Source organism: Ornithorhynchus anatinus, unplaced genomic scaffold (assembly GCF_004115215.2).
Source record: "Ornithorhynchus anatinus isolate Pmale09 unplaced genomic scaffold, mOrnAna1.pri.v4 scaffold_561_arrow_ctg1, whole genome shotgun sequence".
Lineage (NCBI taxonomy): Eukaryota > Metazoa > Chordata > Mammalia > Monotremata > Ornithorhynchidae > Ornithorhynchus > Ornithorhynchus anatinus.
In genome coordinates this window covers 54,285-69,377 of record NW_024396865.1, presented here as the reverse complement: position 1 = coordinate 69,377, position 15,093 = coordinate 54,285, and the positions used below count along the sequence as shown (strand labels likewise).

The following is a 15,093-nucleotide window of genomic DNA, read 5'->3' as shown; positions in this document are numbered from 1 at the left end:
AATCTTTTTCTTTGCTGGTTCCATTGATATTTTTGTTCAGATGGTATTAAATATTAAAGATATGTGATGTTAAAGGTTAAAGTAATGCAGGTCCTGTGCATCTATACTTCAGCCAGGAAAGATGTGCCAATATAGGAATCTATATAGCCTGCCCATATGTGGCTAAAGGCATACAAATCTTTGTCACTTTGTTTAGTATGTGGTCATATGTAGAAGAAAAGGCTTGAGTATCTGTTTGTCTTTGTCTTTGCAATTATGTCTCCTGTTAAAGAGCTGGAGAAAGTGTTAGGCATTGGATCCCAGGGATTTGGAAAGTCATAACAGAAAGATAACAATTGGGAATATGTGCTATTGTTAAATTTTACTGGGAAAGAATAGTTATCTCAAACTTTATGGATTGGTTCTGGATATCTGCTGCCATTGGGTACATATTTGCCTAATAATTGTATCATCAAGAATTTGTCTTTTGAAGATTATGTTCAGGTGTTTGGGCCACACAGGATGAACTGGCTTCCAGACAGGTCCAGTGAAATGATAATCACTCAGTTGCCCTCTCCCGCTAAGACAATGGGTGACAGACACCTGTGGATATCTGCTGCTTCCCACTTTCTCTTTTATTGGACTCTTTCTCTTTAGATTGCAGGACCAGAGTAGGATGAGAAGGTTTCCTCTTATTCATTCCCGGGATCTAAGAGAGTAGTAGCATTTCTCAAACTCTTGAGGGTCCACTGACACCAAGGGACACAAGGATCATTACAGATCAGCACCAGAGGGTAGAAGAGTCAAAGAGCATCCCCACACCCTCCCCTAGCAAACTGACAGTCAGATTAAGAGGTCATGGGTTCAAATCCTGGCCCCACCGCTTATCATCTGTGTGACTTTGGGCAAATCACTTAATCTCTGGGCCTCAGTTCCCTCAACTGTAAAATGGGGATTAAGACTGTGAGCCCCACGTGGGACAACCGGATCACCTTGTATCCTCCCCAGCACTTAGAACAGTGCTTTGCACATAGTAAGCGCTTAACAAATGCCATCATGTTATTATTATTAATGCCGCTGTTGATGCAGCAAAAGCAAACAAATCAAATGACAAGGAACAGGATGGTACTGGTGGTTCTGGACTATTCTGGGGAAAATTTAGGAGAAGCTGGCTCGATGAATGTGCTGAACTTGTTTATGGAGTTGGTGTAGCATAGTCCCCATGTAGCCACTAGCACAACTCATGAGGAATAGATAGAAAATATCTTGCAATGTTATAACTGTTCAAAATTGCATCAAAATGTTTGCATCTGTTTCTTGGAATGTATTTGATCAAGATTTCAGATTTTGAACTCTGACTTTGATAGTGACATTTTTCATGGCTGCTATCCTGAATTTTATATTCATATCCACCAAAACACTGAGGACCCAGAAGAAAATGAAGGATGGAAGGATGTAGTTGGAGATTCTGGGTTTGAGTTTTTTCCACCAGGAATTGTTGGGACTGATGGTGATGGCCTGGAATGCCCACAGGTGGTACAGATTTACATAGCTCTGGCCACTCTCTGGATAAACAAGGTGATCTGGCATCCAAAGGTAAATATAAATGGCTCCAAACTAAAGGCCATCACCATTCCTGGAGGACACTGGGTGAGGAGTGTGACTATGTTGGCCAGAGAGGTCAGGTGCATGAGATCGAGGTCTCTGGGCTTCTTTCATTCATTCATTCAATAGTATTTATTGAGCGCTTACTATGTGCAAAGCACTGTACTAAGCGCTTGGAATGTACAAATTGGCAACAGATAGTGACAGTCCCTGCCCATTGACAGGCTTACAGTCTAATCAGGGGAGATGGACAGACAAAGAATAAATAGAATCAAGAAGATGAACATCTCATGAAAACAATAGCAATCAATAGAATCAAGGTGATGTACATCTCATTAACAAAATAAATAGGGTAATGAAAATATATACAATTGAGTGAATGAGCACAGTGCTGAGATGAGGGGAAGGGAGAGGGGGAGGAGCAGAGGGAAAGGGGGGAAAAGAGGGCTTAGCTGAGGGGAGGTGAAGCGGGGACAGAGGGGGAGCAGAAGGAAAAGGGGAAGCTCAGTCTGGGAAGGCCTCTTGGAGTAGGGTTTTGAAGAGGGGAAGAGAATTCGTTTGGCAGAGGTGAGGAGGGAGGACAGTCCAGGACAGCGGGAGGACGTGGCCCAGGGGTCGACGGCAGGATAGGCGAGAACGGGGGACGGTGAGGAGGTGGGCAGCAGAGAAGCAGAGAGTGCGGGGTGAGCAGTAGAAAGAGAGAAGGGAGGAGAGGTAGGAGGGGGCAAGGTAATGGAGAGCCTTGAAGCCTAGAGTGAGAAGTTTTTGTTTCATTTGGAGGTTTATAGGCAACCACTGGAGGTTTTTAAGAAGGGGAGTGACATGCCCACTGCGTTTCTGCAGGAAGATGAGCCGGGCAGCGGAATGAAGAATAGACTGGAGTGGGGAGAGACAGGAGGAAGGGAGATCAGAGAGAAGGCTGACACAGTAATCCAGCCGGGATGTTATGAGAGCAAGATAACAGTAAGATAGCCATTTGGGTGCAGAGGAACAGGCGCATCTTGGCAATATTATAAAGGTGAGACCGGCAGGTTTTGGTGATGGATTGGATGTGCGGGATGAATGAGAGAGCCGAGTCAAAGATGACACCAAGGTTGCGGGCTTGAGAGACGGGATGGATGGTCATGCCATCCACTGTGATAGGGAAGTCAGGAAAAGGACAGGGCTTGGGAGGGAAGATGAGCTCAGTTTTGATCATGTTGAGTTTTAGGTGGCGGGCAGACATCCAGGTAGAGATGTCTTGGAGGCGGGAGGAGATACGAGCCTGAAGGGAGGGGGAGAGGACGGGGCAGAGATGTAGATCTGTGTGTCATCTGCATAGAGATGATAGTTGAAGCCGTGAGAGCGAATTAGTTTACCAAGTGAGTGAGTGTAGATGGAGAACAGAAGAGGGCCAAGAATTGACCCTTGAGGAACCCCAACAGTTAGAGGATGGGAGGGGGAGGAGGAGCCTGCGAAGGAGACAGAGAATGAACGGCCAGAGAGATGAGGAGAACCAGGAGAGGTCGGAGTCCGTAAAGCCAAGGTGAGATAAGGTGTGGAGGAGAAGGGGATGGTCAACAGTGTCAAAGGCAGCTGAGCGGTCAAGGAGGATTAGGATAGAGTAGGAGCCACCGGATTTGGCAAGAAGGAGGTCATGGGTGATCTTTGAAAGAGCAGTCTCGGTAGAGAGGAGGGGACAGAAGCCAGATTGGAAGGGGTCCAAGAGAGAATGGGAGTTAAGGAATTCTAGACAGCGAGTGTAGACGACTCGTTCTAGGAGCTTGGAAAGGAAGGGTAGTAGGGAGATTTCTTCTAATGGGGCTGAGGAATGAGGGTGCTGATGTATATTATGAGCAAAGTGGAATTCACCAGGAGCCCAGTTATAATCTGAATGAAGAAAACTGTGAAAATCATGTCATGCCAAAGCATTTCTTGATTTTTTTTTACAACTGTAGAACTCAAAGTACCTTCAGAGTGAATTTCAGAAGAGCTGAGTAGTGTTAAATTCTCAGCTGTTCATTTTTTTCTATACAACCTGCCAGCACACTGCCCAGATGTCAGTTCATGAATGAAGCTTTCTGTAAAAGGACATTTAGGACTGGTGATGCCTCATTTAGTGCTCTTTTGAGGTGGGATAAGTATTCTGAGTTAGGTTTTCTAGGAAATTATGTGTTTTTGCAGATCAATCTGGGCAACTGTTCTTTAGCTTTTGAGAGCAGCTGATCCTTATGGAGACATTAAAGGACATTTAGAGGAAATATAGTCCATGTTACTCCTAAACCATCATGAAAAGATGGATGACTACAATAACAACTTGGAATAAATTAAAGAAAAACTCTCCAAAATCTATGTACTATGTATATACCTCACAGTCCAGGTAGGTTTTCTTGGTATATAATTTTTAACCTTCCCTGAGTAATAATAATAATAACAATGTTGGTATTTGTTAAGCACTTACTATGTGCAGAGCACTGTTCTAAGTGCTGGGGTAGATACAGGTTAACCAGGTTGTCCCATGTGAGGCTCACAGTTAATCCCCATTTTACAGATGAGGCAACTGAGCCACAGAGAAGTTAAGTGACTTGCCCACAGTCACACAGCTGACAAGTAGCAGAGCGGGGATTCGAACCCATGATCCCCCATGAGTCATGGGTTCCCCTTCATTTCCCCACCTATTCACTCTCTCTTCTGTGTCACCCCTGCACTTGGGTCTGTACGTTTTTTAAACCTTTGATACTTACCACCCCCCAGTCCTGTAGTGATTTTGAAAAATTCCTTATAATCAATGATATTTATTAAGCACCAAATATGTGTGGAATATTGTTCTAAGCGCTTAATATTCTCCTGTTAACCCTATCCATCATTGATTTTAATGTCTGTCTTGCTCCTGACACCTGTAATCTTCTTGAGCAAAACTACTGCATTCTACTTTCCCAACTTTTAGTATAGTGCTCTGCAATGAGTGGTATTTATTGAGCATTTAGTATAGTGCTCTGCGTATAATAAATGTTCAATAAATACCATTCATTGATTGCTCAACCACAGAGGGCTGTGACATTTGCCTGTTCATATAAATAATGCATGTATTTTGAAATGGAAGGTTGTTTCTTGCACAAATTTTTATTATTTTAGTGATTTATCTGACAACTCAATTTCTATCCTCTAAAACATTGTCAATCTGCCTCCATATAAAGCAGAAACTCCGTACCATTGCCTTTAAAGCACTCAATCGGCTCAGTCTCTTCTGTCATGAGCCCCACCAGGGGATTGCTCCCCCAGAGTACCAGGCGCTTGATCTAGGAGACCTTAACCAGGGATTTGATTCCTTGATTAATTTGGATGCTCAAATGATATGTTCCAGAAAGTAAAACCAAACAGCACTGTTACAACCGAAAGCTTACTTTACTAAAACATATGCATGCACGCACACACACACACAAAGCACAATGCCTATAGTTACCAACCCAGCTGGTTTCACCCAAGTCTTGGTGAAGATGATCTCATGTTAGAGGAGTTTCATGGAGTCCGATTGCCCACAGCTCGTTGTCATCCTGGTTCAAGTCTTAGGTGCTTGCCTGCAGCAGCCATAGGTGTCAGTGCATGGCTTAGGTGGTTCCATGCTGGGCAAAGAGGGTCAGTTTTTTTCCCCTTTTATCAGTTCTTTGGGGAGAGTTGCAGCAAGGGGGCTACTCAGGATTGCTTGCTGTCTTCTGCTCCTGAAGCAGTTTGGCATAACGGATACAGCACGGGCCTGGGAGTCAGAAGGTCATGGGTTCTAATCCCAGCTCTGCCATTTCTCTGCTATGTGACCATGGGCAAGTCACTTCACTTATCTGGGCCTCAGTTGCCTTATCCCCTTAAATGGGGATTGAGACTATGAGCCCCACATGGGACAAGGACTGTGTCCAACCTGATTTACTTGTATCCACCCCAGTGTTTAGTAGAGTCTGGCACGTAGTAAGCACTTAATAAATACCATTATTATTATTATTATTATTCCACTCATTACTGGGTAAGTCAGAGGGGAAGGCGACCCCTTCCTCCGGCCTTATTCCCCTATGGGTGTAGCCCCATCCAGCAGTCTTTTTCCTGCCGAGCAGAACAATTTAGCCCCTCCTTAAGCCCTCTGCAAAACAATTCCAACAATTCAGGTCCTAAAAACACCTCAGAAAGATAACAGTTTCTCCTCTAAATCGTCCTTTGGCCTCGTTGCTCCCAGAGTCGAATAATACATGATGGAGTCGTCCTTTGACCTTGTTCCCCCCCACCCCCACTTCCAGCCCCCAGGCCAGATAATACAAGGTGGAGTCACTCTTGCTCACCACATCTTCTATCTTTGTAGTATGGCTTATTGGATAGAGCATGAGCCTGGGAGTCAAAAGGAATTGGGTTTTAACCCCAGATCCACTGCTTGTCTGCTGGGTGACCTTGGACAAGTTGCTTAACTTCTCTGGGCCTCAGTTAGTTCATCTGTAAAATGGGAATTAAGACTGTGAGCCCCCTGTGGGACTGGGATTAGCTTGAATCAACCCAATTAGCTTGAATCTACCTCAGTCCTTAGAACAGTGCTTGGCATTTAGTAAGCACATTATTATCTTACCTCATTGATTTCCTACTATAACCTAGTTGCAGTGAGCCCACATGAAGCCATTTTGAGTGACTTTTGATCTTGCAAACAACAAAAACAGCAAAGAATGAATTTACGAAGGAACTAGACTGCTCTACTCCAGGAGAGATCATTACCAGGCTAGTCCATGGGATAGGGTACAGAGGGAGAAGTTGATTTCCCTCTTTGCTCTGCTTTGTAATGGGCCTGGACCTATTAACAACTGCCACATGAAGGCACTGCGACACCCTAGGCAGATAAAAGGCAGTCACTTTGACTTGCACAGGGGGAAGGAGCATCTGGAAGTTTGCATTAGCAGCCTGTGTCACCAGCACAGAGTCAGGCATAGCCAAGATGGCAGGAACTTCTCCAAACCTCTGATGTGGTATCAGTGGAATGGTGTGCCAAGGTGGACCTGGGCACTGGCTACCCAAAGGTCAAAATGCCATCAGTGACGTAACCTCTCTGGCCAGAGGAGGCAGGACGGGAAGATAGGTGTCCCTCACCTCCGTGCCCACCCAATAAGGTATGGAAGGGAAGGGAGCGGAAGGGGGCGGAGATTGAACAGGAAGGAAGTGGGGACCACCCAAACCAAGGTAATAAATACCTATTGCCTCTGGTGCTCGGGTCTCTCTCTGGGAAGATCACAGCGGTAGCAACGGCCACCCACGTGTCTCTCCCTGTCCCGAGCACCAGACACCATTCTGCCACCAGGAACAACGCACAGAGACAGGGGTCGCGGGACGGGTGAGTGTAACACATAACTGGGTTAAATACATAAGTGGGTAATGTATGAGTGTAACGCATATGTGAGCTTAGTGTATAAGCGGGCAATGTATAAGTGAGTATAATGCACATGTGAGTTTAGTGCGTAAGTGGGTAGTGTACAAGCGAATGTAACGCGCAAGTGAGTTTAACGCACGAGTGTGTAACGCATAAGTGAATCTAAAGCCTAAATGGGGTCGGCGCATAAGTAGATTGAACGCTTAAGTGGATTCCTCCCAAGTGGGTGCGCACACGGTGGGAACTAGCCGCCTCACCTCGTTGTTAGTAAACCATTAACGAGCTCTTCCTGGGCAGGCCCTGGTCCGCCCACACTCGAGTAACATACTAGTGTAATCCCCCCATCAGGGAAGCTTTAACACCAAATTCCTCCCAAAGGGGAAGCTTTAACACCATACTTCCCCCAAAAGGGAAGGCCGACTGTCGCGTCTAAATAATTAATTAATTCAATCCGCCCCGTGGAATAAATTCTATACAAAACTCAGGTTTTCCATCTCCAGCCTCTCTCTCTCTCTCTCCCGCGCCGATTCCGAAAGAACCTGTCCCCGGCAACGGGTGACAGATGGACACCATTAACAGTCAGATGGGTACCTACATTTGTTCGAGTGAGTGTGTGTGTTAGTCCCCTTCATGTAGGTTAAGAATTAACTAAAGCTTTCCATAGTAATCTTGGTGGTTTAGCTCTTCACTTTGAATGTGTCACAGAGTAACCAGTCTAAGAAATTCCTGGTTGGTACCAGCCCGGGGCTTGTGACCCTAGCCAGCTCATTTTTCTCCTCCACCCCAACCTACTCACCATATCCTCTTTTCATTCATCTTGGTGCAGAGCCCTTACCCATGTCCTCCCTCTTGCTTGGAATTCCTTCCCTCTTCCAAGACTTATTAAAATCCCATCTCCTCCAAGAGGCTTTCCCTAAATCTTCATTTCCCTTACTCTCTCTCCCTTCTGCATTGTCCTAGCACTTCAATTTCTACCCTTTAAACACTTGATATTCACCCCACCCTCAGCCCCATAGTACCTATTGTTATCGACAAAAATTAGACAAATTAGGAAGGGTTCGTTTAGTGGAAGTGACGAAAGACTCCGAGAGAACGGGTCAAAGAACAGGACAGTCGGAAACGGGCGAGCAGCCCGTTCACCCCGATGGGGTACGAGTGACTGCAGCACCCTGATCCCGGGCTGCCCTGCCAGCTTTATTGGTACAGCGGAACCCCCCGCTGGCACAGGGCACCCAATCGGGGCTAGGAACACATAGTATCAGTACCCAATCAGTAAGCACTTTCCTGATCCCATGACACCCGACCGGCCAGCGCGGAAAGTGGCGCACGAGGTTTGAAGTGGCGCATGGTAGAGGAGTTTCACGTGGCGTGGCCATTTTACAGTCCGCATGGCACAGGTAATGGCGCAGGCATTTTACAGTTCGCATGGCGCAGGTCCTATGACTTGGGCTTGAGGCAGGCCTCACCATCGCCATCTTGAGGCGGTCTGCAACAGTCCCCCCTCTGCGTCCTTGGGGCCAAGAGGCCCCCCCAGAGACGCATCAGGGTCCTGGCTGCTATCGGGGCGAGGATGGGCAAGCAGCCGGAACCTGTAACCCATAATGGAGCGCCCTGAAGAAGACACAACCAGGAAAACACAAAAAAATATATATACAACCAGCACAGTCAAGGAAGCGCAGCCCATCCAGACGAGGATCGATCAAGACATAGAGGTGGGACGCGGGCAGCCTGTGGGGACGGAGGCGTTGAAGGAAGGCACGGGGCAGCGGCCAGCATGGGAGGTGACAGTGCAGGTCCTCCGGGAGCCGTCGTGGGGACGTCCACAACAGCTGCTTTCACCTGCAAATGATGGATCCACGCCGAGCACTCGGCAACACAAACTGCAGAGAAAGTGGTTAAGAGAGAACACAAACAACCACTAGGACAGTACAGATCCTGGCGGGGAAAGCCTCAACTCAGCCCGTCGGGCGGTCCATGATGACCAGGGCATGGCAGAAGCCTTCAGCTCAGGGAACGGTAATAAAATCAATTTGGAGCCCCTCAAAAGGGAGATAAACCTAGGGGCGCCCTGCACAGGTTGGAACCAGAGGACGGACTGAATTAAATGAATGGCAGATGGGACATGTCTCGGTGACTCGGCGCGCCACCGGGTGAATGCCAGGAGCAAACCAATAACGGAGGACCGTGTCAGCTAAGGCCCCTGCTCCAAAATGGGAAGACTTGTGGATCAACTGACAAACAGTGAACACGGCTGAACGGGGGAGGATGGGGGCAGCCGTCAGGGACCCAGAAGTACCCATTCCACTCGGTAGCCTCATACTCGGTCCGCAACAGTCCCAGACCTTCTCCTCAGCAGTAACAGGTGTGGCGGTAGTCAACCGGGTCACATCTGTATCAAGCGTAACCACTACCATTTTGTCTCAGACAGGGTCCCGAGCAGCCACCGAAGCGGTGTGCTCTGCTCTGGTGTTACCCAGGCTGATAGCATCTCGGGACCTTCTGTGAGATCAGACATGGATGACGGCCACTGCAGCAGGTTTTGCCAGAGCCTGAGGCAGCCCCACGATGAGGTTGCTGTGGGCAATAGGCCGTCCAGCTGAAGCGACATAACCACGGGCTCGCCAAAGGGCCCCAGTGGCATGGCAAACTCCAAAGGCATAACAAGAGTCCGTGTAGACATTCACACAGTGGCCTGCCACCAAAAGGAGTGCCTGAGTATGAGCGACTAGTTCCTCAGCCTGTGCGCTATAGGAAGGAGGTAAGGTGGTCGACCAGAGGTTGCCGTTACCAGGTGGTAACAACTGCGGCCCCGGAGAACCGGACCCCATCATCCACGTAGGATGAACCATCTGTGAAGAGCTCAAGGTCAGGGTCCAGAAGAGGAACGTCCGTTAAGTCCGGCCGGGCCATGGCCACTGTTGAAGCAACCTGGACATAATCAGGTGGTCCCTCAGCTGGAACCACTGGGTCTACCAACCCAGCTCCCAGTAGGGTGGCGGGGTTTAAAGCGCCGCAGCGCTCCACCATGACAGTGGGGTTACCAATCAAGGTGAGCTCGTAACGAGTCATACGGGCAGCAGATAATGCCTGTATGGCCCGTGAACGAAGAAGGGCTACAACGTCGTGTGGGGCGCGTATGACAACCCGGTGCCCCAGAAGCAAGTCCTGGGTGTGATCAAGAATATCACAGGCAGCTGCAATGCAACAAATACAGGGGACCTGGGTCTGAATAACAGGATCCAATTGCAGGTATGCCACCGGACGAAGGGAAGGGCTGTGGTACTGGCAAAGGACCCCACGCGCCATCCCAACTCACTCATGGATGAACAGATGGAAAGGTTTTGAATAATCAGGGAGCCCAAGGGCAGGGGCAGTTCCTAATGAAGAACGCAAGCGATCAAAAGCTTGCCGGGTCTTGGTATCCCACAGGGGGGGCTCTGGGGTCCCAGCTGTCAGAAGGCATATAAGGATTGGCGAGAAGGCTGAATTCAGGGATCCAGGAGCGACAGAAACCTACTGCTCCTTGGAACAATGGAATACCCTAACCCGCCTCAAAGACAGAATTGCTGAACACACCTTATCAGAAAGCATACCCACACACACTTGAAAATTTCCAAACCTCTTCCCAAACAGCTTTTTGTACAACTACAAAGTATTGCAGGTTAGGATACCCATCTTTGCCTTTCAAGAATTGTCCTGATTTGCATTTCAAGAATTTTTCTACCACCACCACATGAACTTTGTTTAGATTAAACTAAACGCTCTGTGGCAAGACTATACATTTCAAATTTACAGTAATGCTTAATGCAAATGCAGTTTCTCCTTGTGAATATTCCACCAAAGACAGTACCCAACCTCTTCCTGAATAAACATGTTTGTCAAAGCTCAGGAAGTGAACATTTTGCAATGCAAACAACTTGAAGAAACTGCACCTTTAAAAAGCTATACAATTTCAATCAACTCCTGTACTTCCAAGGTTATAAAGCTTGGAACATCTACATTCAATTAGTTTGGTTCAAAGAGGAAGGTCAAATGATAAGATTCAGCAATTCCAATTTCACTCCATTGTTTTCCTAGATTGGCTTATCAGACCTATGTATATTTAAAAATCCCTCATATTTTTCGTATTCCCATGGTTTAGGATAAAGTTCCATTTGGCACCTGAATTGAACTTACAAAAAAACCAAAACCAAACTTCCAGCATTACAGTTATAGTTACAAGTATATTAACAGTGGGATGAGAAAAAACATTAGACAAAACCAAGGCTCTATGCTGTCAACTACTACCACTGGAATATCTATTACAAAATATGCACATTAAATTCTGCTAGCTTTGTTATTAAGCACAGAAATGTTCTTTAAATTTACAACATTTGACTGTCTTATTTTTTTGATATACTTTCTGGACCCCAAACATCTTTCTTCTAAGGAGACTTATGCCAGGGGAATGTCAGCATGAATTCAAAAGGCAAGGATCATGTACAAATTTTGGTTCTAAAATTTTGGTGAATATTTCAAATTTTACATAATTTTCCTCTAAGTTATTAAGAAGAAAAATTAAGTCACTTTCCTTTGAGCATAGTTACCCTCCACCAACTTAGGCAAAAGGGGAAGGAGGCTGCCTGGTACCTAAACCCATTGGAAAAGAACCTTTACTCATAGGTCAAATACCTGTTTTCTAATCTTGTTAATACTGCATCTCCCGAGAAAGATGAACTCTTATAAAAGGGAAGTCTTTCCACTTTCCTGAACAGAGAATATTAGTTAATAGAAATATTTTTTTTCTCCAATTTTTCCTGAGCTCAATGCCTATTTGCAACAAAGAAATGTGAACCAAAGGGTAGTTCTTGAATTGAAAGGGAAATTTATCCTCAAAACCCTGTAAAGCTGGTGATTTGTTTTGCCTTTTTTTTTCCTTTTTTTCCCCCAAAGCTTTTTAATGACAATTTTGAATTAACAGCCCTATCAACAGTGGATCTTTTAAACAAAAGAAATTTTGGGCACGGTAGGAAGGTGGAATGCAAGATGAGTTCTCTTTAGACCCATCTTAATCTCACCACGAAATTCAGAGGCTGTGACTACACAGTAAAGAACTGTGAACGGTGAACTCATCTGCTCTCACGGCTTCAACTCTCATCTCTAGGCAGATGACACACAGATCTACATCTCTGCCCCTGTCCTCTCCCTTCAGGCTCGTATCTCCTCCTGCCTCCAAGATGTCTCTACCTGGATGTCTGCCCACCACCTAAGACTCAACATGGCCAAAACTGAGCTCCTCATCTTCCCTCCCAAACCCGGTCGTCTCCCTGACTTCCCTATCACTGTGGATGGTACGACCATCCTTCCCATCTCTCAGGCCCGCAACCTCGGTGTCATCTTTGACTCGGCTCTCTCATTCACCCCACACATCCGATCCGTCACCAAAACCTGCCGGTCTCACCTTTATAATATCGCCAAGATCCGCCCTTTCCTCTCCACCCAAACGGCTACCCCACTGCTCCAGGCTCTCGTAATATCCCGGCTAGATTACTGTGTCAGCCTGCTCTCTGATCTCCCTTCCTCCTCTCTCTCCCCACTCCAATCTGTTCTCCACTCCACTGCCCGGTTCATCTTTCTGCAGAAACGCTCTGGGCATGTCACTCCCCTTCTTAAAAACCTCCAGTGGTTGCCTATCAACCTCCGCACAAAACAAAAACTTCTCACTCTAGGCTTCAAGGCTCTCCATCATCTTGCCCCTTCCTACCTCTCCTCCCTTCTTTCTACTGCCCACCCCGCACCCTCCGCTCCTCCTTGCCGCCCACCTCCTCACCGTCCCCCGTTCTCGCCTATCCTGCCGTTGACCCCTGGGCCACGTCCTCCCGCGGTCCTGGAATGCCCTCCCTCCTCATCTCCGCCAAACTAATTCTCTTCCCCTCTTCAAAACCCTACTTAAAGCTCACCTCCTCCAAGAGGCCTTCCCAGACTGAGCTCCCCTTTTCCCTCTGCTCCCTCCACCCCGCCCCCCTTCACCTCTCCGCAGCTAAACCCTCCTCTCCCTCTGCTCCTCCCCGCTCCCATCCCATCCCCTCAGCACTGTACTCATCCGCTCAACTCTATATATCTTCATTACCCTATTCATTTTGTTAATGAAATGTACATCACCCTGATTCTATTTATTTGCTATTGCTTTAATGAGGTGTTCTTCCCCTTGATTCTATTTATTGCCATTGTTCTTGTCTGTCCGTCTCCCCCGATTAGAATGTAAGCCCGTCAAAAGGCAGGGACTGTCTCTGTTACCGATCTATACATTCCAAGCACTTAGTACAGTGCTCTGCACATAGTAAGCGCTCAATAAATACTCGTTAGTGAATGAATGAATGAATGAATGAATGAATGAATGAATGAATGAATGAAAAGGAAAGACAAAAGAGAAGAGGTCCATGCCCCCAGTAGTTGGGCAGCCAGTCCCACCATTCGCGGGACAAGCCGAGGGCGGCTGAGGCAGGCAGCAGCAGGGGGGCGAGCACACTGCAGCAGCAAGTGTGGATAGCCCTCTCAAAGCCACTTGACTTGCTTCTGGTCATTAATCGAACGGATAACCAGGTCCATCCCGAGGACCGAGACAAGGCCACGCCACAACACGCTCCACGTGGAAAATTCGGGCCCGAAGGTCCGAGAGACAGCAGACCCGGGAGAACCAGAAGAGCAGTGGCGGGCGCGAGGAAAGTTACGAGGGGGGAGAAAGACAAGAAACGATCTAGGACCGAGGGGCGCCTCACCATCGCCATCTTGAGGCGGTCCGCAACACTACGTACAACCATAACATTTTAACGTCTGTCTTCCGGTCTGTACTGTAAGCTTCGTGTGGGCTGTGGACATTTTACCAACTCTCTTACTCTGTATTCTCCCAAGAACCTCTTACAGTGCTTAGCACACAGAAAACACTCAATAAATACTAATGATTGACTGACTGAAAACTGTAGTAGTTCTCTTTACATTTTCAATTACAAAAATAAACAGGTTTCTTTACATGTCTATGCTAATTCTCCTTTAACCCAAGTCCAAAAAACAATTATCATCCTGTCCTTTCTCGACCTGGATACTGCATTTGACATTGTTGATAACTCCTGTCTCCTCAAAGCACCATCGGGTCTCAGTTTTTCTGACACAGAAATAACTTGGTCAGGGCCACATTGATTGAAGCTTTGGGGAGTTGGTACTTGGGGTCAGTTGGCCTTTGTCTGGGACAAGGGTAGGAGGCTGAGCAAGTGTCCAGTGGGTCACCTGCTATGGCCAAGGGGTATTTCCTTTGGTGTCTCTTCTCTCTTCCTCTCCACTAATCCTCCTGGGACTTTATCTTCTGAACGCTAAGGTGACTACATGGTAGGGACTCTGAGAAAGGAAGCAGGACTGTTGGGGGCCCTCCCATTCCCCTCTATCATACTGACATCTCACTGTGCAATAGGGAAGGATCCCGGTTAATACCTCCACACACGCAGCTGTATATGCAGAAATCATTCCCACTCTGGTGCCTTGGATGCTTCATTTTGTAACAGGGTGGGAGGACTGGGGTTAAAGAATTGGTGGGAGAAACCACCTACATATAGCTTGAGTTCAAAAGTCAGTCAATCTATTGTAGTTATTGAGCATTTGCTGTGTGCTGTGTACTGTACTAAGTGTTTGGTAGAGTACAGTATAACAATATAACAGACATATTCCCCACCCACAGTGAGCTTACAGTCCAGCTTGTGACCAGTGACAGCTGGGGCCGGGCTGTCTTATGTCTGGGGTAGTCCAAGAGGGGAGCAGGAATCAGAAGACTCCCCCCCCCCCCCAATCCATGACCAAGTGGTGTTTTCTGACACACCTCTATTCACTACTCCACCAGTCTATACCATGAGGCTTGTTCTTCCTAAAGCAAAGTTTGCTATGGGCTATCCAGGTGGAGTGGCATAGAGGGACAGCCCCTAAAACAACAGGGCAACACCCTGATGAGTGAATAGACACATGCATGCACACACACACACACACACACACACACACATCAGAAATCTCCTAGATTCTGAAGCTTCTGAATTTGTTTTACATAATCCCAAATCTTTCAATACCAAACCCACCTCCCCCCTCTCTATTCACCATCTGCATAACAACCTCCTCCA

The 15,093-nt window shown here is 47.1% G+C and overlaps 1 pseudogene; it reads right to left on the bottom strand.

Moving 5' to 3' along the window:
* Positions 1–671: 671 nt before the first annotated feature.
* LOC114808924 lies at positions 672–3,495 on the bottom strand (annotated as a pseudogene).
* Between the last annotated feature and the right edge of the window lie 11,598 nt (positions 3,496–15,093).